At 39.0% G+C, this 25,657-nt stretch overlaps 1 long non-coding RNA gene across 1 annotated transcript; it reads left to right on the top strand.

The window, feature by feature from the left end:
* The first annotated feature begins 804 nt into the window (after positions 1 to 804).
* On the top strand, positions 805 to 14,860 carry LOC130606607 (uncharacterized). The gene is made up of 3 exons (XR_008974026.1): positions 805 to 918; positions 1,059 to 1,168; positions 14,770 to 14,860. It is a non-coding gene; the product is annotated as an uncharacterized LOC130606607 (long non-coding RNA).
* The last annotated feature ends 10,797 nt before the right edge of the window (positions 14,861 to 25,657 follow it).

Here is a 25,657-nt window from a genome sequence, read left to right as displayed (position 1 = left end):
GAATCATACCACTAAGCAAGTGAAGGAGCTGCATGCCTTAAAAGAAACTAGTTAGGATGTGGGACAGGGCAAGCACTGCACCTGATTTAGAACAGACATTTGCAACATGTGTGTTACTGGGTTTGCAGCCTAAGAAATGTCCAGAAGTAAGTCCTGTAAAAGATTGAGAAAAACCATAATTATTCATATCCCATTTTCCAAAATGGTCACAATAAATGAATGTAAAGATGGGAGGTGGAGATAATGAGTGTTTTTCTGGCAAACAGCTTGCCCGTCCAAGCTCTGCTTGCATGGCAGATCACAACCTTTGATATACAGATCTTATGAAGGTCTATGAGGTGCCCTTCCAAACCATGCCCAAGAAAAGCATGTCCAAGAGCTATTGCTGATATTTTAGCAATAATAAAATATTAAGGCAGACGTTCCAAACTCAGTTGTTTGTTTGGTTTTTTTTTCTGTGCAAAACAAAATAAACCAAAAAAATTACCTGGACACATAAACATACCTGTACATTTGAACAGACTTTATAGTAACAATATATGAAAATCATTCAGTTGTTGGAGAAATGGAAGGGTATAAAATAGAAGCAGCGAATAAAACGTCAAGAGTGACCCTAAAATTTTAGTTCTGGTTTGGGCTGCTGGAGAGCAATAACAGAAGTTTGGCTGTGAAGTGCACTGGGATGGTGACTCTGGGCAAGGAAGAACACTAATAGATGTCATAAAAATTAAATCCAAAGAGTAAACATGTAGGAAATAAATAGAAACCACAAAATAATCAGGGCTCTTAGAGTACCAGTAGGCCTTAATAACTCCAAACAGCCTCACCTGGGCCGCTTCCCGCACCCTTTCTGCCTGTGGACCCAGAAACCCATTTTCAGCTAGTCTTTAGGACTTCAGGTTTGCCTCAAGTTATTGGGTAGGTGTGCCTCTAACTCTTGGAGGGACTATCAGACCTGTGTTGTAGGTAGCTTCACTTCTGGATAGATGCCCTTAGATGTACTTTGTTGTCTTTTGTCTTGTCTGTTCTCTGGATTGCTTTCTGGACTTGCTCTGTAGCCTTGTCTCCAGTCCTGTTGCCTTTTGCTCCTGACTGGACTGCCAACATGGACTACAGACCTGGCTCATCACTTTTCCTTGTCTGGGACTGCCAGAATGCCCTGTTACCAGTGAGTACCTTCCTCTGTGTGCTATGTTCAGATTTTCTGCAACTGTGCCCTCGTTAATGAGGGTAGTGCCTGCACTGCGACAGCCTCAGCCTGGGGCTTGTCTTCCCTTAGGAAGTAGCTGACCCTTGCTGCTCCCTGACACAATGTGAGTCCTTCTAACTGGTTGAAATTGGTTAAACTGTGGTTGATAAACATACTTTTATCCAAGGCTGAGGTAACTGACCCTGCAGATTTGGCCTCTGAAGTTTGAAGAAAATAAAAATAAGGGTTTAAATAATAGTTGGTTAGGATTCCAATATGCTTAATAAGTGGCAGGGAAAACATTCTAAAGTTTTGTTCATGGAAGTTCCTCACTCAAATTTGGTTCAAGTGAGCAAATTGTGTGAAAAGAGTATGCTTTCACAGTTGTTTTTTTCAGTGAATAAAGTTTCCTTGCTCCAGGGATAGAAATCGTAATGGCAGCTAGATGTAAAGAATTGGGAGCTCAGCGAAGAGGAGGGATTTGTTCAGTCTTGTCTTGAAACTTTCTTAATGGATGAAATTAGTAGAGTTTCTTGGAATAGAAACAGTTCCCTGATGGTTTTGCCAAATAACTTGCAAACAGCAAATACTCAACAAAGGAGAGAGTTATTGCATAGCATGAAACTGTGGATCTGATAGAAGTGGGGCTAGGAAAAAAGCGTGAAAGGGGATGAGAAACTCTTGTTCCGGGACATTGGTAATATTATTTAAAGGAACAAAAAAGCCAAGACAGATGTAATGGGTGGGGGTAGCACAAGCTGTTTCCTGAAGAATACTGAACTCTTTGGTAGCTACCTGACCAAGTACACCCATCAGAGAAGAAAGAGCTTTTGGAGGTTATTGAAGAAATATATCAAGAAGAATGGGTGTTCACTAGCCCTGACTCCCATTTGTTTGTCTCTTCAGCTAGAGCTGAAAGAAGTAGGGTAATGAAGAATACAGCACAGCACACATGTCTCTATACTATAGTATGATGACTGTATTCTGAGTACAAACTTCCAGAACAGAAACATTACTAATAATCTGTGATAAGTGTATGGCCACAGATCTGAAATTAAGCTCACATAAAGCAGAGCTGCTTCAAAAAGAAGTTGTGTTCTTTGGGCCTATGGTCAAACAACAGAGATTTTCTAGTAGTGATGACAACGTGTACTATATAGGGATTACTAGTACTGTAAGCACTCCCAGATGTGTGCAGTTTTACAGTTTTTAAAAATAGCTGCTTTTGTGCATGGAGAAGGAAATCCATTTGAATGTGACTTGGCACTGACATGGTTAAAACCAGCTGTGGGGCCTCCTTGGGTTTCAAAACAGATTCGTGCATGCGTGGGCTTGGACGGTCTTGAAACAAACAGAAAATCTAGCAAGATCAATGGCTTATACAGAAAATCTGAGCCTTATAAAAAGAGAAGTAAATGCGCCACTGAATGTTAGATAAATCTAAGGAGTGTTTTCACTTTTTAGGAGTATGAGGAATTTTATAATTTGTTTTTGTTGTCAGCTTCCCTGGAGGTATTTAAAAGACATGTAGATGTGGCTGTTAGTGACATGGTTTAGTGGTGGACTTGGCAGTGCTAGCTTAGTGGTTGGACTTGATAATCTTAAGGGTCTTTTCCAACCTAAATAATTGTTAGTCACACGATCCTGTGACTAAGACACTGTCTACCTTTGGCTTGCTTTTTATGGCTTACAGTAAGTGTACACATATATTCTTTGAAAGACTGTATGGTTGAGGGTTATGTAGACACAGATTGGATCTGATTGCTTTAAGTGACTGATGAGCGTGGCAGCGCAAAACTTGAGTTATAAAACTCAAGTGAAGCTATTCAGTGCCCAGGTTGAGCCAAGATATGTAATGCTAGAGTACCTGAGATGGCTGTCTGAAAACTAATGTGGGTTTGACCATAAGTGGTGGGCAAGTGTTTATTACAATGTACATAAAGGCTGAAAGAAATGGAAAAGTCTTAGAAAAGAGATACCAGAAGACATCTTTAAAAGAATAAAAGGAAGATACCTTGCATGATTGGAGACTTCTTGATAAAATAAAACAAAAATATTTTAAGCTTATTGTTTAAATAATTTTTATGGGCACTAGGAACTGTTAGTGATTATTGTGCTTATTGGCACAATAGAAATGTGTTTATGAGGCTATTTCATGGATTCAAAACTGCCAGACTTCTGTGTATCCCCTGCATAGAGATACCAGTAGCTCATATGAATTGTAATTGATTAATAGGTTTCTTTGACTAACTGTGAACTCAGATGTGTTATGTGCTTTTGTATTGGGTTTGTGTGGCAAGGTTTTGGTAGCAGAGGGGCCACAGGTGTTGCTTCTGTGAGAAGCTGCTGGAAGCTGCCCCTGTATCCAGCAGAGCCAACGCCGGCAAGCTCCAGGAAAGACCCGCTGCTGGCCAAGGCTGAGCCTATTGGTGACAGTGTTAGTACCTCTGCGATAACAGTTAAGAAGTGGAGAAAAACTATGCAACAGCAATTGCAGCCAGAGAAAGGAGTGGGAATATGTGAAGCACCTTTGCAGACACCAGGGTCAGTGAAGAAGGAGAAGAGGTGCTCCAGGTGCCAGAGAAGGGATGCCTCTAAAGCCCATAGTGCAGACCATGGTGGGGCATGCTGCAGCCTATGGAGGACCCCACACCAGAACAGGGGGGAGCTCAAATGTGGCTGTGACCTTGAGGGGGGCACACACTTGGAGCAGTCTGTTCCTGAAGGACTGCACCGATGGAAGGGATCCACTCTAGAGCAGTTCATGGAGAACTGCAGCCTGTGGGAAGGACTCGTGTTGGAGAAGTTTGTGGAGAGCTGTCTCCTGTGGGAGGAGCAGGAGGAAGAGTGTGAGGAGTCCTCTCCCTGAGGAAGAAGGAGCAGCAGAGACGTGTGATGAACCGACCCCAAACCCCGTTCCTCATCCCCTGTACCACTGGAGGGGAGGAGGTAGAGAATTCATGAAGTTAAGCCTGGGAAGAAGGGAGGGGTGGGGGGAAGGTGTTTTTAGGATTTGGTTTTATTTCTCGTTATCCTAATCTGATTTGATTGGTAATAAATTAAACTAATTTCCCCAAGTTGAATCTGTTTTGCCCATGATGATAATTGCTGAGTGATCTCTCCCTGTCCTTATCTCAACCCATGAGCCTTCTGTTACATTTTTGCTCCCCTGTCCAGCTGAGGAGGGAAGTGACAGAGCGGCTTTGGGGAGCATGTGGCATCCAGGCAGGGTCAACCCACCACAGCTTTTTATCAGGATGTTTATTCCTTGAGCCTAATGTGCGGAAACGATTTCAGAGATGCTGAACTGGTTCAAAGGACCAACCACATTCATTACAAAAGGTAATGCATAATTCTTTCAAAGGTATTTTAAGCAGATACTGTATAACCAGTTGACATTCTCGTAGCCAAAGTACTCTGTCCTCAGGACCATTCATTAAAAAATTAATAATTGAATATAAAACTAGAATTGTTGTTGTCCAAATGCCACATTAGGTTCTTTAATTAGGACCTTTCAAGGTTAAAACCTCCACTGAAACCATTCCCTAATGGCTGTCTAATGGTTGTAAGACTCCACTTTGGTTAGTAGGGTTTGAAATCATCATTGGACAAGTTACTAGGAGAGTGAGAAACACAGGAGAGCTATTTTTTTTCACAACAGAATCGTACTGTACTGGAGGCTTAAAAATTTTAGGTAAGATATTTGTTCTCTGCTAAATTTTGGGATGTTTGGGTAACATTTGGGAGAAAAATACAGAGAGAGTGTGTGTGTGTGTATATATATGTGATCTGAAGACTGCTGTGCAGAGATGTTGTATAGATAGATAGCATATACTGCACCAAAGATCTTTTTTTATAATAAAATTATGTTGATAAGGAGAACTTATTCCTTAAATACACATGTACGGCAAATACAGGGGTACTGTCGAAGTACAGCAGTTATATATTCTACATAACTGTTATCTTGTAATGTATGTATATGTATGCATGTGCACATGCATACTTGGAAAGCCACTTCTCTGTGTCTCTGCCCTGATGCCAATGGATTCAGCACCTGGAGCTGTTTTGATTGATCAGCAGGCTGTAGTTGCACACACAAGTTGGGAAGATAGTTCTGTTACCTGCAGAGTGGTGGAGGATAGGCTATATGTGAGTTCAGCACATCCCACTGTAGTCTGCAGTTACTGAAAGTCTACTTGTGCTTTGAGATAAGTCTTGCCTTTTTTTTTTTTTTTTTTGTCTTTGGCAATAAAAAACTACTTTGTGTATGGTAAGAATCTAGTAACTTCTTTTTGAATGCTTGAACTAAAGGTAAAATAGATAAATATTCATACAGTAATTACTGGTGTGCTTGTAAAAGGTGTCATGGAATATTTCAGAGTAAAAGGTGTCTATAATCACTGTTAGATGATCGAAGTACACGCTGCTGATGCTAGATGTGGTTTTGTATCTTCCACCTTTGCCTTCTCTTGCATACATTTCTGTCCCATCCCTACTGCTGGTAAAAGTTTTCATGTAGCAGTACTGTGAGCTGAATCTGTGCAGTGGGCTGAGGGAAAAATAACCTGGGATTTAAAAAAAGTGAGGTCAGATCTGGACCTGACCCACATTACAGCTGTTTTAGCACTTGACCAAGGTGGGCAGTACTAGGTTAATGGTTGGATTCTATGACTTTAAAGGTCTTTTCCAACCTAAATGATTCTGTGATTGTATGGATGAGTGGCTGAGGACAAGGGAGGTATGCAGTACTTCCCACTTGTCAGCAGATCACCCTTAGTTTCTGGATCCAGGGCTGGAATGATCTCTAAATGAGATCCGAAAATGTACTTTCTGTGTTATTCTAACTGATGATGCAGATATAAAAGTCTCTAAAAACAGACTGCAGAAATGGTATTCTGTCTTTAAGGAGAAAATATAGCTCAAATATTTATTACTGACTGACTGTGCTTATTTTGTTTAGTTTTGTCTTCTTGGCAGTGTCAAGATCTAAACCAAAAATTCATTCTAAGTAATTTGTAACATATCCATCATACATAAAAATCAAATATGTGACATTCTTTCCCTGCTATATATTTCATCTCTTGAAATGTAAAGCTTCCTGTGGACTGCTAATTGAAGAAACATTTCATAAATATTACTTAGCAGATTTTGTGAGAATTTGAAGTTCTAGTACAGGATAAGAATGAGGAGCTATGGAGTAACAGGACTTGTTTAGCACAGGTCACATCGCTATATAAAATTAAAGAGCTCAGTTCCAGAGAATGAAGACAGAAGCATGTTTTACTTTTAGTGAATGTTCCATGATATCCTATTATTACATTGTAACCAGCACTCTTCACATAATCAAAAAATCCCTGATGATTTTATTGGAAATATATCCCTATGAAGTAGTGCAATATCAGGTTCTTGGTGACTACTCCATTGTCTTACATATTGCAAAACTGATTAGGATTTAATAAGAAAATGAACTTTGTTCAGAATGATATTGTCTGTATATAACCCAAGACACAAATAAATATATGTATACTTTCATACATTAAATACATTTTTATACTTTCAGGAAGTGTTTACTCAAAAGAATTTTGTGAGCAATCATGGGTGTCAGCAACTTCTCTTCATAATGCTTTGAATGTGATTAAAATGGAAAGCGATGCGTGAATTTAGTGGGATCATTTTCTAAACCAGGAAAAGTGATGGTATTTGGCAACATGGTATTTTGCAAAGCATTTATTTGGGTATTTTCTTGCCTGTGGCTTCAATTGCCTCATTGTGTAAGTAGGTATACTTTTCAGAAGAAGTATTATTATACTATTTTATCATAATAAAAGTGTTATTTGTGTAATAAGGCATGAAATCTTAGCTCATTACATAGGCTGTACATACAAGCAGTTGAAATTTCGTTTACAGGCTAGTTAATGCCCCTAATTAAGACCTCTGTTATAAACCAGAATTCACCAAGATACCCACTTCATGAATCCTTAACACAGATTTCCAGGCTTGCAAGGGAGTGTCAGGTCTGGTTGGAGTTCTGCAGCAAAGGAGAAAATGAAATAACTTACCTTTTAAAAGAAACACTCAAAATTGTATAAATTGCCATTCACATATGCCAAAGAGGTACTTACAGATTCACCTCATCTGAAATGAGGTCCCTGCTGTGGCACAGCCTGTTCACTGTCTGCACTGCAAAGCTTGCCAACATCAGCATTACAATGTGGATATGTAATTGCCATTTGGATAAAAATATGAAGGTTAGCTTAAATTTTCCTATTTTTTGTGACATACCAGTTCCAGGACCTACCTGAAAAGTTAAAAGCCACACGTCCTGAGCATAAAGACTTCCTAAGAATGGGTCTGTCTGCTGTGTCTTTACAAAGTGTACAGAGGAGACTTTTCCTGTCTCTCTTTGTCCTTTGGAAGCTGTTCTCATGCCTGAGGAAATTTCTGTGCTTTCTTCTGCTGCTTAAACCTCTGGTTAATTGTGTCTTGAGTATATTGCTGGATACCACTACTGGTGGAATGGAATATTTGGGGAATGTGGCCTAGTGGAATTCTTGAAGATGTCCTCCATTTGTCCTGTCATTATGTTAGGGCCTATTCTTGTTGATGGTTTCAGACTTTTGGTTCTTTTATATATTGTGGTTGTTGGTAGGGGTGTGCCACTTTAAAGGGCTGCCTGAAGGCTACTGCTAAGTGACAAGAGCAGATCACAGTGAATTAATTTCTTAACAGCTTGAGATGGGTTTGAAGCACACATATATAAAACCATATATTCTGAGTGAAAGCTGTTTCAGAAAAGTTGCTGAATCCTTAAGATCCCCAGAATTTGCACACCCTTATTTCTGTGTGGTGGTAGAATGCCACAGCTAGTGTGGGCTGGTGCGTCCCATTCCTCTTTGAGTTTATGGAATGGCAAAAAAGCTGCTGGAACTGTCTTCATGCAAAGGCAAGGACCTAAGAAACTGTGTAGCCTTAGAAGCCAAAGCTCAGCCTCTTGAGGCTTTTTTCAACCTTTCCTTGTATACTGTTGTCCTGGGTTCAGCAGTAGCAGTCATGTTTTTTTCCTTTGTGGTAGCTGGTGCAGTGCTGTGTTTTGACTTCCAGCCTGAGAACAGTGTTGGTGAAGCCGATGTTTTCGGTTGTTGCTAAGTGATGTTTACCCTGACCAAGGACTTTGTGAGGCTCATGCTCTGCCAGGGAGGAGGGGAGGCTGCGAGGAAGCAGAGACGGGGCGCCTGACCCGGGCTAGCCAGGGAGGTATTCCATACCACAGCACGTCATGGCCGGGGTGGGGGGTGACTGGGAGTTACCCGGAAGGACACGGGCTTCCGGGTGGAACTCGTTTTCTTGGCCGGTGGTATTGTATTCTCTTCCCTTGTTATTTTCCCTTATCATTGTTGTAGTTGATAGTAGCGGTGGTGATTTGTGTTGTACATTGGTTGCTGGACTGTTCTTGTCTCAACCCGTAGGAGTTGCACTCTTTCGATCCTCCTCCCCGTTCCTCCGGGAGCGGGGAAGGGGAGAGCCCCGGTGGGGGGGGGACATGGACCTCAATTGTTGTCAGCTCGGCACCACTCACTGGGAGTGAGTGAACAAGTTGCCTGACTGGGTTTAAACCACGACAACTGTCAACAGTATTGTCCTCTGAGGGAATGAGTTGGGGAGGTTGCAGTTTCCTCCTCATGCTTGCTGGTATTTCTGTGAAGATGTTTTACTCTTTCTCAGTTAAAAATATGTAGTGGTTGGAATTTTTGTACTTCTGTCTCCATGATAACTTTTGTATTTCTGTTGTTATCTGTGATGATTTTGATAGTTATCAAAATCTGTTGGAAAAGAGATGCAAAATACTAATTTGGCTTCTGGCCCAATTTAGACTCTGTCATTGATCCGTTGATCTTTGTTTAAACTCATCAAATCAAGAGGTTTTTTGTTTTATGGTTTATTGTGTTTTTTTTTTTTTTTTTTTTTTTTTTTTAATTTCTCCCCCTCCCCTTTGCTTTCCTAAACTCTGCCAGGAAAAAAAACTTGGCAAATTATTCAGTTTCCATGCTGTTGTCGAGGTTAGGTGACCCTGATAATCCCTGCTACATTTTTTGGCTCTTTGCTTGTAGCTACTAGCCTACTTTGTGATGGTTCCTAATCAAATCTAGAGTCCCCTCCAGATGTCTGGAGTACAGTTTCCTAGTTATCATATCTTTGACATAAAGACATTCCAGGCTCCAGTTTCCTATGTTCGAGTTCCCTGAAGAGCTCCCTAGGTTTGCTGGAGTTTACCCTTTTGAAGTAGATAATTGAGTTATGAAACTGTTATTTTAGCCCTTTGATTTAATTTGGGCTAACTCAGCTTTCAATGATAAACTATTTAAATCGTCATTACATGACAAAATCAAATTTAAATAATGCAAATTTTTGTTAGCTGTGGCTATTTGTTATGCAGGTTTGCTGGCTGTAATATCCAAGAGTGGGTTGCCTCTACCCATATCATTAGCTGTTATTACTGTCTGTCATCAGTTCTAATCTTTGTCAGGAAGTTTGTCTCTTGTCACAATAGATATTGTTACAATAGCTAATAGTATTTCTCTTTCCAATGATGTTACAGTGATCTTTATCCATGTTTATATCTGACCATGGATCTTTTACGAGCTTTCACCGTGATTCTAGCAGAAACACTTTATGTTTTAAAGAATGGACTTTTATAAAAAAACATGGTTTCTTTCATAAAGCCTTGCATATCCCACTGCACTAATCTTTAATATTATCTTTCCTGAATGGTATTTGTCCTTCTGTATCTATACGCCACTTCTGAATTCTATGTTATCAAGCTTCTGTTTTCTTCACAGCATTCATTTTCACATCCTATAAATGTATTTCAGGATCTTCCATTGTGCTGAGAAAGCTCCTGAGAGTTTAGACATCAGAGTTGTTTCTTACTCTGTTGCTTATATAGAACAGACTCGGGCATGTCATCTCCTGTTACCTGACTGCTGTTCACAGTCTTAATTCTTTTTATTTACCATATGTTCTCCTGCCTCCAGACTTTTTTTAAAAAATCCATGTCTGCATTCTCATCTACCCTGTATTCTGCCTTTTCACTAGTGCTTGGGGATCAATCATTTCTCATTTTAAAACTTCTTATCAGTTGTGTTGGCTTTGATCCGAGGTAGCTGTTCCCTTGGGCGTTCAAGTCAAATTTATCTCTTGAAAAATGACTTCCTTCAATAAATGCACCTCAACAATCAAACATTATAGAAGCTTCCTTATACAACTCATCATTTAGCTATTTTTGGTTTATCCTCTTATTAGGCTTTTTATTCCTTCTCTGGGGACTTGATGTACATGAGGTTCATACAGGTATCTCCTTGTTTGCAAGAATTCCTTGAAGCAGTTAGTATTTGATATTTATTTATTAAGTGGGAAACGTGCAGTACCAGTTTTGGGGGGTTTAAAATTGTTTTCCAGGTTCTTTGTGATGCTTCTCAGTTGCAGGTCCATCAGTTGTACCTAACAGACATGATATCATTTTGGTTCTTTCATGGCCAGACTGACAATAACAAGAAGGCTGCAGTTGCACAGACCTGCTTCTCCTCGTGGTGTTGTGAATCTCTAGCCCTTTCTTCTGTGTATCATTTCTAGTTCTGTTGGGGACTCCTATTTGCTTTCAGTGTTCCTATGTACTGACCTGGTTCCTCTTCAGTTTCCAGTGCCTGGTGTTCTTGTTATCTTATTTAAGAGCTAGCATCCATTCTCTTCCTTCTTGCTACCCTCACTTTGTACTTTTATTTTCTAGGGTATCAAACATCCTTCTCAGGTCTGTGTCATATTCATAAATTAATCTAGTCCTTTGTGTTTTCTTCTATTTCTTCTATGGGCAGCTATCCTCAGCTAGCAATGCTTTTCATCTCTTATTGCAGTATGCAGCTGGAAGTTTCATAGAGGTGTTTCTTCCTTCCCTTTTGTCCTAAAAGACATGTTGGCTCAAACATCATTCAAATTCTGAGTGTTTATGAACCCATTGTGTGTGTATTTTCTAGGTATCTGTTTGAAAGATATGGAAGATTCCGCTATTTCATTTTATTGTATGCTTATCCTAGTATGCTTCAGGGATAAGCATCATCCTTTTTGAAGTCTAATTGCCATTAGCCTGTCTTGGAGTTGTGATCAGAAGAGCTGGGCACTCTGACATGCACTCTTTTAAAAAAATGGTTATGTATTGAATTAGGGAATGCTGAACTGAACCCAGAATACTTGCTGTTCTCAAAGCTGACATAATTATAGTCCCATACATTACTCGTGCCTTGAAGCTTCATAATGTTTCTTGGTAATGATGTTGCACACTGTGCAAGCCATTGTACTATCAAATGAGGCAGTAACAAGATCACATTGTGCCTCTGTTGCTTCATGAGAATTTTTGTTTAATACACATATGACTACATGGTCATTTCTTTTGTTCTGTGTTACACATAAATGCTCATTTACAATGAAAAATATCAAGGGTATATTTAAAAATATATAATTATAGCAATTTTGACTGCACTCCAGAATTAAATACAGACTTTGACTACTCTGAGTAGTGCTGCAGTCCCAAATGTTTAAATTTGCACAATACAGATGTGTTTTATGAAAGAGAGTACTGAACGGCCGGTGCAGGTGGTGGAGATAGCAGTGAGCAGAGAATCTATTCAATAGGGCCAGGTGAATGGAGCTCTTGTAGACCTGAAGGTGTTAAGGAGTAGGAAATAAATTTTCCAGATTTGCCTGGCAAAAAAAGATTTGGATGTTAAAAACGATAGGTTGTACTTCCCTTACCTGATCGCCTCTGGTAGGTGCTTGCTGGATATCTATGTGGCTTAAGTACATTTTTTCCCTCCAAGGTGTGAGGCTGTGAATCTGTTTCATGGGGGCTGTGGTAGCCACTGTGGTTAACTGGGAATCTGGAAGACACTCTCATGAGAGCCAGCTGTAATTCTGCACACATACAAGGTACACAGGGATAAGCTGAGACTGCAAGAAGCAAACCTTTATCCTATTTCTGTACCCTGATTGACAAATAGGACTTGATGCCAAAAATAAAATGTACAAAGAATGCTACTTTGTGGGAAGAATGGGGAAACTGAGCTCCTTGTTAGTACTGCAATATGTGGAAAATGTGAAAGGAAGTTTAAGCGGTGTTTCACTTTGTGACTGCAGGGGTTTGGAAGGGCAGAAAAAAGGCAATCTGAAAAAAGCAAAGTGGTTGGTTTAGGGTATTTAATGCTTTTAACTTAAATTATTCTAGAATAAGACTCATGCTATTTAGTAAACAAAGGTTAAATTTAAAATTGTCAAGGTAAAATGACAAACTAAATGCAAGGACTTTTATTAAAAAGAGGCTAAATGTATAAGCAGAAGTAAAAGTTCTCCAGTTGGAATAATTGTCATTTAAAGAAAAGCAACCCAGACAACTCGGAGCAAATGTGTATTTCCTGTGTGTTGTAGGGGAGAAGTCTTCAAATGCCAAAGGAAGGTTGCTATGGGTAAAGAAAAGGAGTAAACATGCTGTGAGTAAATGTTTCTGAAAATATGAAAAATACCTTTAAAATGTTGAGATTTTAGCTAAATGAGAACAGAAAGGTAGTTTAAAAAAAAAACCACCAGCAACAAAATACCAAAACAAATAAACAAAAAACAGGAAAGAAAGGAAAAAAAGGGAAAAAAAGAGTTTATGAATGAATTGAAGAAGTAACTTGCAAGAGGCACAGTTATGAGCAATGAATTGCTTTTTCCTGTGTATTCAAAAAGTAAGCCTGCTGGAGACCTGCAAGTCCAAGAGGTGAGCAACACGTGAAAGAGGAGACAATATAGGTGAAAAAAAACAACTTGGGTATTTTTTGTTTGTTTTTTTTTTTGTTTGTTTGTTTGTTTTTTGTTTTTTTTTTGTTTTATACGTGTATGTACATGCCAGAAAAATTTGGTGAGGTTTTCCAGATGGTAATACTTTTTGATTGAAAAAGTATTGGAGGATCTTTCTTAGCTCTAGTTATTGATGGATGAGGTCTTTGAGCAAATGAACAAGAATTAATCTCCAGACAGTGATGACGTTTGCTCAACAGCTCTGAAGAAACTTGGAAATGAAATAGCTGAATTACTGAGATCCAAGACCAGTCATTTAAATTTATCTTGGTACCAAGGATGGCTAATGTGATGCCAGTTTTACACCACTATCCCCAGGAAACATCTAGTAAATTCTCTGGCAGGTAAGCTGGAACAAACTTCTCTGAAGAATGCTGCTGTTACACGGACAAGTGGAAAACATGTACTTTGGCTAAGCCTTCATCTTTTGTTTTTTATAACAAACAACAAACAAAAGAAAATCAGGTGTGTCGGTGTTCTCTGGATTCAGTAAACATCTCACCAAAATCTTATAAGAAATCATGGGTTAAGAGGGAAGGTTCTCATGGATTAATAGTGGATTATAAACTAGGGAAAAGGAGGGCATGAGTGAAACATTACTTGTCACAGTGGAAGGAATTTGCCAATGAAGTCTACTATACTGTGCTACAATATGAATATGCTTTTTAGCATAATCAGAAATGATCAGAAAAAGAGTGAATACTGTGGCAAAAAAGTCAGCTGATGATACCTTCTACTGATGATAAAGAACTGCAAAGCAATCCAAGAATGCTGCGATAAAATAGCTGATTAGTTTCAATGTAGGTTAATAGATAATGATGCCCTTAAGGGGGAAGAAAAAGAAAATGGTCCTAATTTTACATATTGTTGGATGGCATGTGAGTCGAGTATTACAACCCTAAATCTCATTCTGAGTAGTAATAGATAGCCTTATGGAAACAGGAGAGCAGTGCTCAGTGGCAGTCAAAATTCAGATGGAATATTATGCCCTATTGTGAAAGGGACAGAGAAGAAATCTGAACCTCATTATGCCACTTTGCAAATCCATCATGTACAATCATTGTGAATGTAATGTGCAATGCTAGTTTAATAAATTAAAAAGAATATTATCAAATGAGAAAAAGCATTTGGAAGAAAAAAAGAGGTGGGGATGATGTAAGAATGAAGTGTCTGAGTTTTTTATTTTGAAAATGAAAAAAAATCAGACTTATTTGCATGTCACTCTCTCCTTATTCTCCTTTTTTTCTTTCCTGCTTTTTGATCAGTTTATGTGCAATATGTGTATGTGAACCAAAATATCAAAAAAGAGACCAGTAAAACTAACTACTTTACTGGGAAGAAAGCAGGTTTAGATATATATATGTATGTGGAGCACTGATGCTCTCTGACCCTGCAGTCATGATGGAGGATGCAAAATACTGTAAGGATGCAAGAAAACATACATAAGAATGTTGGTGTCCCCAAAAAGCAAGAGAGATTATCATAATGTGGCAGTTTCTGGAAAACAAAGGAAAATAAGAATGTGCTTGCAGAAAGAGACAAGGCTTGTAATGGAATTGTATCACTTTGCAAGAGCTTACAAGACCTCAAAACATGTCCAAACATGATAACACCGCTGCTAGATTAAGGTAATTCCTGATAAAGCAATGGATAATAATATTAATCTGATATCAAATGGGATTTTTTCTTTTTAGTCGATTTGAAAACTAGCACATAAGCCATGATGAGGCCAAGGACATGTATTAAAACAGAAGAGAGATGTGGCCAAAAGAAGGTGGATACACTTCAGGGTAAAGGCTTCTGAATATAATATCATAAAGGAATTGAGCTCAGCTACCAAGAAGGAGAAAAATTGACTGCTACTGCTAAACCCAGGACAGGTAAGTATAGGTGAACAAAAACGATAAAAGGCTCAGCATGAAAAGATGTTGGTAATAATAAAATAATGGTGAACCCTTTTCACCAGGAGATTCTAATTGCTGGAGGAATGAGAGAATTTGAAGAAATGTTTGAGGGCTTCATCCTGAGGAGAAAAGAAAAAAAAGAAAAGGAAGGTTTTTGCATGCAAACCCAATGAAATTCACTCAGTTCTTTCATGCCTTGTGACCTGCAACAGAGTATGATATGCCTGTTGCTCTGGAGGGCCTAGAGGAGGTAATCCATTGAGTTGGGTACAGTTGATGCTCTCTATGAGGATAGGGGAGGAAATCCACACACAATAGAATGTTTTCTGAATTCATACATCCTTAATGACTGTGTGTGTAAAAGTATTTTCAGTATTGAAGTTAGGGATATCCAGTAAGTAGTGCTTGATGCCTGATGTTTGTTTTTTAAAAAAATTATTCCTGATGCAGTGATATAGGTCTGGCAGGTGTCCTGGGAGAAACAGAAGGTGTACAAACATCTTTATGCTTTCTCAGACTGCTGTATTAGGTAATATTGGCACCCAATGCATTTTACAATTGGGAATGATAGTGCTCACTGCAGAACTAACTTTCTAAGACCTGGGTATAGAATCTTTTGACTTAGAGCAAAACTGTAGAAATGCTTTGCTACAGGATACAAAGGAGGCTTTGAAAAGAGCTGGAGCTCTAAGATGAAGTGAACTGAGGAAGTGTGTACACTGTCTCATGTAACACCATTCCCTGGAAGACCCAAACATGCTTTAAAGGGACTTCAGTTGAACAGTGATGTTGATGCTATTAGGGCTTGTGCCATAAGAATATATGTCTCAATAACGTCTCGGAATGTGTTAGAACTACAGGTAAAAATAAAGCAGGAAAATCCATCTGGGGAGTACAGGGGAAAAAAGATTCCATGCAGTAAGAAGAACAGAGTCGTTAGCCTTGGCTGCCCATCTGTTCTTTTACTCCTCTGAGAAAGCCTTCCCTGAACATGCTGTCACTAAAAAGGTCACCATAAAATTAAATCCATTTGGGCTAGCCCTCATCTACTTTAGTAATAGGTCCTATTGGAAGATTAGCTTTTGCAGCAAAGTGTGGGTACAGGTATGCCACTATCAGGTTGTGAAGATAGTACAGCTCCTCCTGAAGAGGAGCATAGGTACAAATTGACAGTGCACTTCAGCTACAGATGGGCAAAGCAAAGCTGAGTTTGCTGCCTGCTACCACTTTTTTTTTTTTTCTCAGAGAACTGAAAGTATGCATGTCTGCAGAGTCAGAATGTTGTGTCCCTATTGCAGGTGTATACAGGCAGAGCAAAATGAAAACCTCAGCGTTTTGGTGTTCAGGAGAGACTCAATTCATTATAACAATGCTGTGCTATGATGTTACAGAGCTGGACGTTTCTGTAGTGGAGAAACAAATATTTTGAAGTATTTTGTTGGGAAAGATATTGTTCTTGATATATCGACATCTGCTGCAGAGAAGTAGATGTTTTCTTCCCTGTATTCAGTAGGAGATAAATCAGTGGTCACTCAACTAGCCATTTTGCTCAGGAAAAGTGTTAGGAAACAGCTACAGTGGGTAGGGTGTCATTGGGTTAAGAAGGGACCTGCTGGTTAGAAACAAGTCCCATGGCCTCTATATTAATTTTGAGGTGTCATTTTCCTAAAATTAGATATAATGATGGCTTACTACTGCATGATAATATCACAGGAAATCTCAGAGTGTTAGGTAGTAGGCTGCTTAAGTTTTCCTCAGGAAAGGAAGACAAACTACCTTTGCAAAGGTTTTTGGGAATTATTGTTGGGTGGTGTAGGAACTCATGAGCTGTAAACAATCAGTTAGATCTTATCCATTAAGGGAAACATGCTTTTGCCAGGCTCTTTGGCTCTGAATATTCCAGACCTCAAGATATAGAATGCTTTTCTTTCATTGTGCAGATGAATATTTCTGATTGGATTAGGATTAATTTAAACAGGAAAAGTTGCAGAGTGCCACAGCAGAACTGACAAGTGCTTTGTGTTGCAGGCATTCTGCAAGGAGTGTTTGGTGAGTTCAGATCTCCTCAGGTGGAGTGGTTAAGTAGCCTCATGCATGTAATGAGGTGGCTGTTGTAAACCTGGGGTTTCTGTAGAAACAAAGAGCCATTTTCTTGGTTTTGTTCCTAACTCTAACTCTTCATTGCATTGCTGTGCTGCTTTTGCAACACCTGTGGTAGAAAGAAAATGTTTCTTGTCAGAGAAAATGAAATATTCTGTTTTGCTCCAAAATGAAAGCAGGTTTGCTTTTCCATATTGTCGAGGGGAAAACAAATGTCTTACTATCTGCTACTGTCAAGCTGACTTTTTTTCCTTTTGCTTGGTGAGGTTTTTATGTTCACTCTTCAAGCAGAAATCCATTGTTCACCCAGCCTATTCTATGACTCCTAGCGATCACCTACACCCCACTCATTTGCAGAATGATGTATTGAACCTTAATATATGCCTGGAGCCCTTACACACCAGAGGGGGAGGGAATGCAGGCATCTGCATGCTGCTGAACTCAGTGCCGTGTAAAGCAACATCCAGCTCTGTATGGATTCTTTCTTTTAGTGGACCTCTTTTTAGGGGAGAGGGTAAAAGGAATAACATTTTACTTTGAAACGTAGTTAAACCAGCTAAACTACAATAGGAAACATATAGTTGAAATAAGTGTATTCATGAGATTTTTTTGGTACTGATTGTAGTTCTCATCGATGACACAGAGGCAAAGTATATCTTCTGCTCTTCTGTTTACATACATTCACAGTAGCTTTTTGTGTGGCAAAGCTGAGCTGGGAGCTTGTGTTCAGCTGTTTGACAATTATTTAGGAGTCATAATGAAAAAACCACCATTTTATGTAATACAGTCTTTTGGCCAAGTGATATGACTGGTATTGCTTGCTTTTGTATCCATTACCATGAATTTGACTGTATTAAGGTATATGCTGTAAGAATGGACTTAAAACTCACTAAATTACTTTTCAGATCACTTTGCACACTGGCCTTCTCTACCTTAGTTAATATTCTGCAGACTTTGGTGGATCTACAGATCTGATAATGAATAGTTTTTATATATTTCCAGATAATTTACAAAATATTGAAAGACATTAGCCTGTGTAGCACAAAAAATCATTGTCACTTGATGAATTTTAGTGGCTGTTTAAGTCACTAAATAATTACTATTTGAGTTCCATTAGTTATTCAGATCTTTATTGAGTGGCAGACAAGTATGCTAGATTTTTTTTTCCCTTTGAAAAAAATATCTTAGAGACACTAATTGTCCACTGTTGACATCTGTCTTGTGTGGTCGCTGAAATGCATTTTTCAAATGCCTTAAATAAAATGTTAGGTGAAGTTCTTAGCTTTCATTTCTGAGGCATTTATAATAAATGATTGGCGACCCTTTCTGGAATCACAGTATAAATGTGTTTGGAAGGACCCCAGGAGATTGCCTAGTCCAGCTGTCATGCACAACTCAGGGTTGACTAAAGCAGGTTGCTCAGGACAGTGTATAGTCAGGTTCTGAATATTTCCAAGAATGGTGACTCCACAACATCTGTGGGCAGTCTGTTCCAGTGTTTGACCACCCTCAGAGTAAAGAAGTTTTTTCTGATGTTTAAATGGAATTCCTTTTATGTCTGTTTGTGCCCATTGCTTCTTGCCCCGACATTGAATATTAGTGAGCCTGACTCATCACCTTTATTTCTCCCTTTTTATATGTGCTAAGATGAGATCCCCATGAGCTTTCTCTTCCACATGCTGAACAGTTCAAGCTTTCTCAAGCATTTCTTTTATGAGAGATGCTCCAGTCTTCATGACCCTTCATTGGACTCACTCCAGTAAATCTGTGTCTGTCTTGCACAGACTTTGACACAAGATTCCTGATGTGCTCTTACCAGTGCGGAGCAGAGGCAAAGGATCACTTCCCTCCACCTGCTGGTGGTGCTCTTCCTGATGCAACCACTTTGCCGTGAGGCCATATTACTGGCTCATGGTCAGAATGTTGTTCACTGGGATTCATAGGTCCTTTCCTGCAGAGCCACTGCTGGTTGGCCCCTAGTGTGTACTGGTTCATGGCATTATTCATCCCCAGAGGTGGAACTTCACATTTCTTCGTCAAACCTCATGGGGTTCCTCTCTGCCCATTTCTGCTGCCTCTCGAGGTCTCTTTGGATGGCAGCACACCTATCAGATGCCTCAGCCTCTCCTTCCAGTTTCTGTCGTCAGCCTAACAATGACGTTACCCAGTGCCCTCAGTGCTCATGGGTGCACCCTTGGAGAATCTATGAACTTTTGTATATCCAGGTTCCCTAACTTGTTACTCTTGGTGGGGAAGAATCTCTTTCTTAATCTAGATATTTCCAATGGTCTCAGGAGTCTGGGATTCCTGAAGGCAAGTTTTATGAGTAAAGACTGAAATGAAGTACCTTGGTCTTTTCCCACGTCCATTGTTACCAGGTTTCCTGCCACATCCAGTGTCAGGCTCATTTTTATCACCTCTTACTCCTTTTGCTGTTGGTGGCCCTTTTGAAGCCCTTCTTATTATCCTTCATGTCCCGTGCTGGATTTGACTTCAGATGGGCTTTAGCTTTCCTACTCCCACCCTTGTACACACAGACAGTGTCTGTGTATTTCTTCTGGATGACCTGACCCTGCATCCCTTATTTGCATGCTTCCTTTTTTAAGCATAGTTAAGAGCTCCTCTTTTATCTATGTGGGCCTCCTGCCTTGGTCTGACTTCCAACATATGGGGATGGACCATTCTTGAATCTGGAGGTTGATTTCCTTGAAGAACAACCATTCTGAAAACATTCATAGGTTTGGTTATAAGTTTGGAGAGTCTTGGAACTGCAAATACTGTGGGAATAGAACTGTTTTCAAGTTAGGTGTTGCCAATTTCTAGGTTAAGTGGAAATACTACGGGAATATGATTTCCTTTCATGTCTGTCTGCACACAGATATAGAGAGATGTGTGTTAAAACATAAACTGAGTGATCTGGAAAAACACATCCAAACTTTTATATGAAGTTTGGACTCTGAACAAAAAGCATTGAAATGTGGCTTAGCTGGAAATTTAAATGGACTATAGGAAATAATGTTTGATCTTACTGTTTCTCTAGGTATAATGTAATTCCTAAAGGGTCTCCAGGTCAATGAATATGCCTTTAATGCAAACAAATGCAGCTTTCTAAGATACAAGATAACTTCTGTGTTGTATAATAACCTGGTTGATGCTTCTGATTGCCATTGTCCCTATCAAGCAATCCTGTTTTGCAGATCTGTATGACAGCATGCAAAACTGCTTTTCACTTTGCATTAATAGGAAAGATAACAACATGTTTTACATGTTGTTGCATTTCCAGAGATAGCAAGGGAAGAATAACCTCTAACATTTTGCCTTCTTATGGTGGTCCTCAGTGCTCAGCTGCTGAAGTTTGGGAAGGCAGGTTTTTTATATATTTTTTTTTTTTTAAATTAGACTGCACTATACTTTGACATCACTTCCATGGAGACAGATTAGAAGTATTGAATATTCCAGTACTACAGTATAGCAAAGGAAAAAAGAGGACTTTTTGAAGAAAAAATGCATACTTTTTATGTTAAAATCTCAATTTTAATAAATAAATGAATTCAGTAAAGAAGCTTGAATATAGAAAAACTTCTGTAAATGTATGATGTTTAGATACTGTATATAGCTGAGAAGCATCTATGCATCAGTGAACGTTAGGCGTTTGGGAATCTGAATGCATGGGTCTTCACTTTGGATGTGCTGTTTCAGCTCAGATTCACTGTTTGGTTGAAGGCTTATGCTTGTTCAAAATACTTTGTGTTTGTCTTTTTTGTTGCATTCTGCTGTTGTAAGTATATTGGCTTTATAATAGCAATAGCTAGAAGACAGCCAACTCTTATCATCATTCAAATATGAAAGTATAAGGAGAATAGGATATGCCAGTAAGAGGAGATAATTATCTATTTTGTTTAATCTGGTTGTTTTAGCACCTTGCAATTTCCTGTGACCGGACTAGCCAAACAGGTGTGAATCTGATAATCAAAAAGATGAGGAAGTGATTTGATGCTGTCCATCATATATTTGTGAAAATGTGCAAGAATGTTTACAAGTGGTTTGAATGAGTATGTGGAAAGATGTGGATCTGAGGTACCTTTCTTAAAAAAAATAAACCACTCTTGACACAAGAAGAGCTTTCTCTGTTCCCCTGGTGTGAAAATTATTAGCAGCTACAGGCAGTCCCCATCTGGGAATTTGGAGCCTACTGTCTGATCTTTCAATCAGATTAGTTGGTGATACTAGAAGGAATGAGTGATACTTGGAGGAACTGTGTGTAGCTTATGCCAACATAATGGCATAAGCTACACAATCGGCAACATGTGGCTAACAGCTCGCAGACATCTGGTATAAGACATTTTCCCTAGGAATTAATTTTGTTCAATATATGTTCCAAATCTTTCTTTCCCTAATGTAGGTGCTTGCAGGAAATTAGATTAAAAAATAACTACTGTATCAAGGTTTCAGTGTTAACTTGACGGGCAAGGAAAAGCACTAGGTTTGGCCTTTTTAATTTTTCTTTGCAAAATCTTAAAAAAGCTTGATGATCCATTGGTTCTGGGATATTTTGGGGGGAGGAAGAGATGAGAAGGATTAGATTTTTTTCCTGCTCTATTTTTATCCTTAAAAGTATTGGGATATTGTGGTGTGATTAACCGATGTGATCAAGTAGCTTCATGTTGCTGCTAGGGAACAAAGCAGCTGTAAGTCTGGTTTAAAGAAAGAAAAAAATCCTGGTGAACAATTTTCCCTTGATAGTGGATTTCTCTAGTGGTGAGGAGCTGACACAGTATTTCCAGTTCTGTCTTCTTTCTAGCCGGGGCTTAAAGAAATTAAAGAGGACAGACAGAACACAGGTGCCACTGTATCTATTTCAGGCACTGACTATTGTAACTCATGAAGAAGGCTGTAAATTATTGTACATTTAAGGGGCAGAGAATTTAACTCCTCTCCTCTGTTTTGCTAGTCCTTTTCCTAGGAAGATATAGGGAAGTGATATGGGAGTCTGAGATTTTTTTCAGTCTGTAACTGAAGGGATGGGAAAGTTAAATATTTAACAAAAGAATTTTCTTTTATGTACCAGCAGTAGATTTGTTCTGACTGAGCAATTGTGTTCAATCTGTACATAGCTCAAAAATTACTGCTTCAGTTTCACATGTAAAATCCAGTTTGTTTGACAGATTGTTTGGACTTTAGAATTGTCATATGGTGGTGTAAGAAATCAATTTTTTACATATTTTACCTCTAATATTGGTTCTTCAATAGACAAACAACGACATAAGAGAGAAAAAGCATTTTTAATCACCCTAGGTAATATACTATCACATGACCCTTTTTGGCTGCAGTTGTGCTGGCCCAAGAACTTACCCCAGCAGTCTATCACTGTTGTTTGCTGATGTTTGCCATCTTCTGTGGTGATCTGCTGGCTGAGCTGTATACGCCTGCTCACTGACTTGTTCTTTAATTAAAATTAAATAGGCTATGCTAAATAGTAGTCTTGAAATTGAGATTTTTCTACTGAGCGTTTTTGACTTGTGCAGTAACTCACATGAACACTTTGTGGGTGATCAGAGAAGGCAGTGGTCTCTGAGCATGTCTGTACAGTCAGGTGTAGTCCAGGTCTATCTATGCTTGTGTTTATAGTAGCCAACTTTCATCTCAGCCTATGTACATGTAGCACTGTGCTTATGTTCAGCTATGTGTATGTTCAGTCTAGCAACACATACTGGCAGAGATACAATACCCCATCTGCTCAGCTTCCCTGGGTTTTGTAACTGTTCTTTAAGCAAGTGACCACTCAGCAGAAAAGGAGCTAGAGGATTGCATGGGCCACCTAGGAATTACATGTGCAATTTCCATTTGGAGTGCAGTTGGTGTTTGCTTTGTCCATGCTATTGCTTAGGTTTCTAAAGCATTCTGTTCTTGTCTTGCTTATAAAAGCAGTCTTCCCTTGATATATATTCAGAATGACAAAGTCCCCATTCAAATATACAGCATCATAGCTCTTTTTAATCCTTTTGGGTGTTTAATGCAATATTCTCTTAGCAACTTATGATAGGCATTTGAAGAATCAGAGTGTCACTGCCTGTCCCATTGTGGCATGAGTAGGTTTGGCTCCTAACTGATGATGTTTTATTTGAAGAAGGGTTGGGTAGCAACTAGTTGCCCAAACATCAGCTTTCATTGCCAGTTCTGATGCCTTCAACAGCTGACTTCCAGGTGGTCTCCCCTGAGGTACAGATCTCTTCCAGTTCCCGGGCCATGCTCATGTCTTGGGTATACTAGATATTTGAAACAGCACTTGTTGCCTCTGTTTAGCAGCAGACATTCACCCATAATGTGACTTCAAAGGTAGTTGGTAAGTCTGAATGTTCAGTAAACTGGATGATCTGAACAAGGAGAAGGAAGATTTACTCAGAAATCTGAAAGAATGTATTTGTTTGAATTGCAAGGTATAAATTAACTAAATAATGTAGAAAGTCAGAAATACACTAAGGCAAGAAAAAAAATTGAAATAGGCAAAGAATTCAAGTAAAAGAAAAAATTAAAAAGTAATGAATAAGCTGAAAGAAAAAAGCGTATTCTGCAGGAATTCTATTAACAATCAGCAAAATTATTAAATAAATGAAAACTCATAAATTAAATTCTGAAACTTTAAACTCTGTCTTTAATAAGAAAAAGAAAATTACATCCTCAGAAATTTGTATAACTTGAGGTTTGCATTATTTGGAGTATAACGTCATTAAAATTACCGAAACATGCAGAAGATAGACTTGACAATTTTAATTGATCTTTTCTATTTCTTAATTCTACAGCCTTATGACCAGAAAATAGCTGGTAAAAGGCACGAGGAGGTATGTGCATGTATAATCTGCCACTCTAGATAGTAATTTTAAGAGTTAGCAGATAAAACCTGTCATGTAATCCTCTTAACAATTATTTGGGAATCCCTGGGGTTTGCAGATACACTGCCTTCGTTTTCAATGTAATATTAGTCTTAGGAGAATGCCATCCCAAGGAAGTTCCATCAGTGTGGAAAACTGAGCCTTGCACTGTTACAAGCCCTTCAGGCAGGTCTGGTTCCCACAGAACGGTCCATCACAGAGGATGTAGCTGGCTTGAAAACTGTGCTACTGGCTGAAGAGACCATCCCTGTTTGTGCCTTCCACACAACCTTGTCTCCTGCTTGGTTTAGACAAAGACACCATTGTTTGCAGGCAGTTACACAAGAGGAGAATGCCCACAGACATGCAAAGGATCTCCTTCACCCAAGGCAGGGAGTCGCCATGGTGGAAACTGCCAAGAGCATGTGTGAGAGGACTAGTGATCTGCTGTAGGTTTAAAAGCCTTCACTGGAAGAGAGATGGTCTGGGGAGGTGAAGGTGTTTCTGTCTTGGGCTTCGGAGATTCTGGGAGCCATAAGGTAGTGCTTATAGTGATAAATGGACTGAATACTGAAATATTACTGAAAAATACTGAAGTGAAACCCCAAAGCATGTAATTGCCAAGGTCAGGGAACACAAACGCCTTTTTTTCTGCTTTCTGACTAGTGATACTGTGCAGCTCTAGATATTGCAGGCACATGTGTACATCTCCTTCAGAATGCTCACTGGCACCTTATGACCTCTTTTGCAGAGATTTCATATTTTTTTGCTTTTAAGTTGCATTTTTTGATGTTTCTTTAATAGCTGGCAGCTGTGAGTTCTCAGACCATTCCCCTGTATTGCTATCAGGATATCTTCCTGGTAGCAAAATTCAGCTCAGATCCCTGCAGATGTTTACCATGTCTGCAGTCTCTACCAGCTCACCAGCTGCCCTGGTTTACCATTTGATGTAGTTATTACTTTTTTATCATTGTTGTTTGGTGGCTTTGTTTGTTTTAGTTTTTTTTTTTTTAATAAATAAATTGTCATAGTCATCAGAAGGCTGCTTTGCTGCTCAACAGACTGGGAATTTACACTTTGCCGTCAAGGAGATATTTTCCTTTTACCAGGTATTGTGAAGTTTCGGAGGGTATATGGACAGCATTGAAGGACTGTCTTAGGTAGAGGATTTTAATGTGACATGGTTCATAATCATATTGTTTGCCTGTTATGTATCTTTCTGTCTCAAATTGAACAGCTTGGTTTAATCCACACTGGAACTCGGGGATAAATTATTATGAATTTGGCTATGGGATTAGACCATTCCAATAAATGAAGGAGCAAACCAGATTGACAGACTGTTAAGTTTACCTTTGAACTTGGTTGATATTCTGAATAAATAGCAACAGCAGCAGTTTCCCTGTTGTCCATGATGTGTTCTGACTTACACAGAAATAGAATTAGAGTGAAAAAATTCTCTTCTTTGACAGTCAATTAAGGAAGCTGATTAAGTCAATCTTTTACAAAAGCTGAGCACTCAGATATAGTGTTGTGATGATGATTTATGAAAGTGCTAAGTTCTATGTTTATGTACAGGCAATATAAAAGTATGCTTTATCACAAGTCCATGTTATGATGCATGATTTTTATGGATTATAGTACATTTTTGTTGAGTTGATCTTTAACTACTGTCTTCTGTAAACAATTACATGGGAAATGTCAAGCGGCAT

Source organism: Pezoporus wallicus, unplaced genomic scaffold, assembly GCF_028554395.1.
Source record: "Pezoporus wallicus isolate ANWC-B61680 ecotype Strahan unplaced genomic scaffold, APGP_CSIRO_Pwel_v1 contig_749, whole genome shotgun sequence".
Lineage (NCBI taxonomy): Eukaryota > Metazoa > Chordata > Aves > Psittaciformes > Psittacidae > Pezoporus > Pezoporus wallicus.
This window is presented reverse-complemented; position numbering and strand designations above follow the sequence as displayed.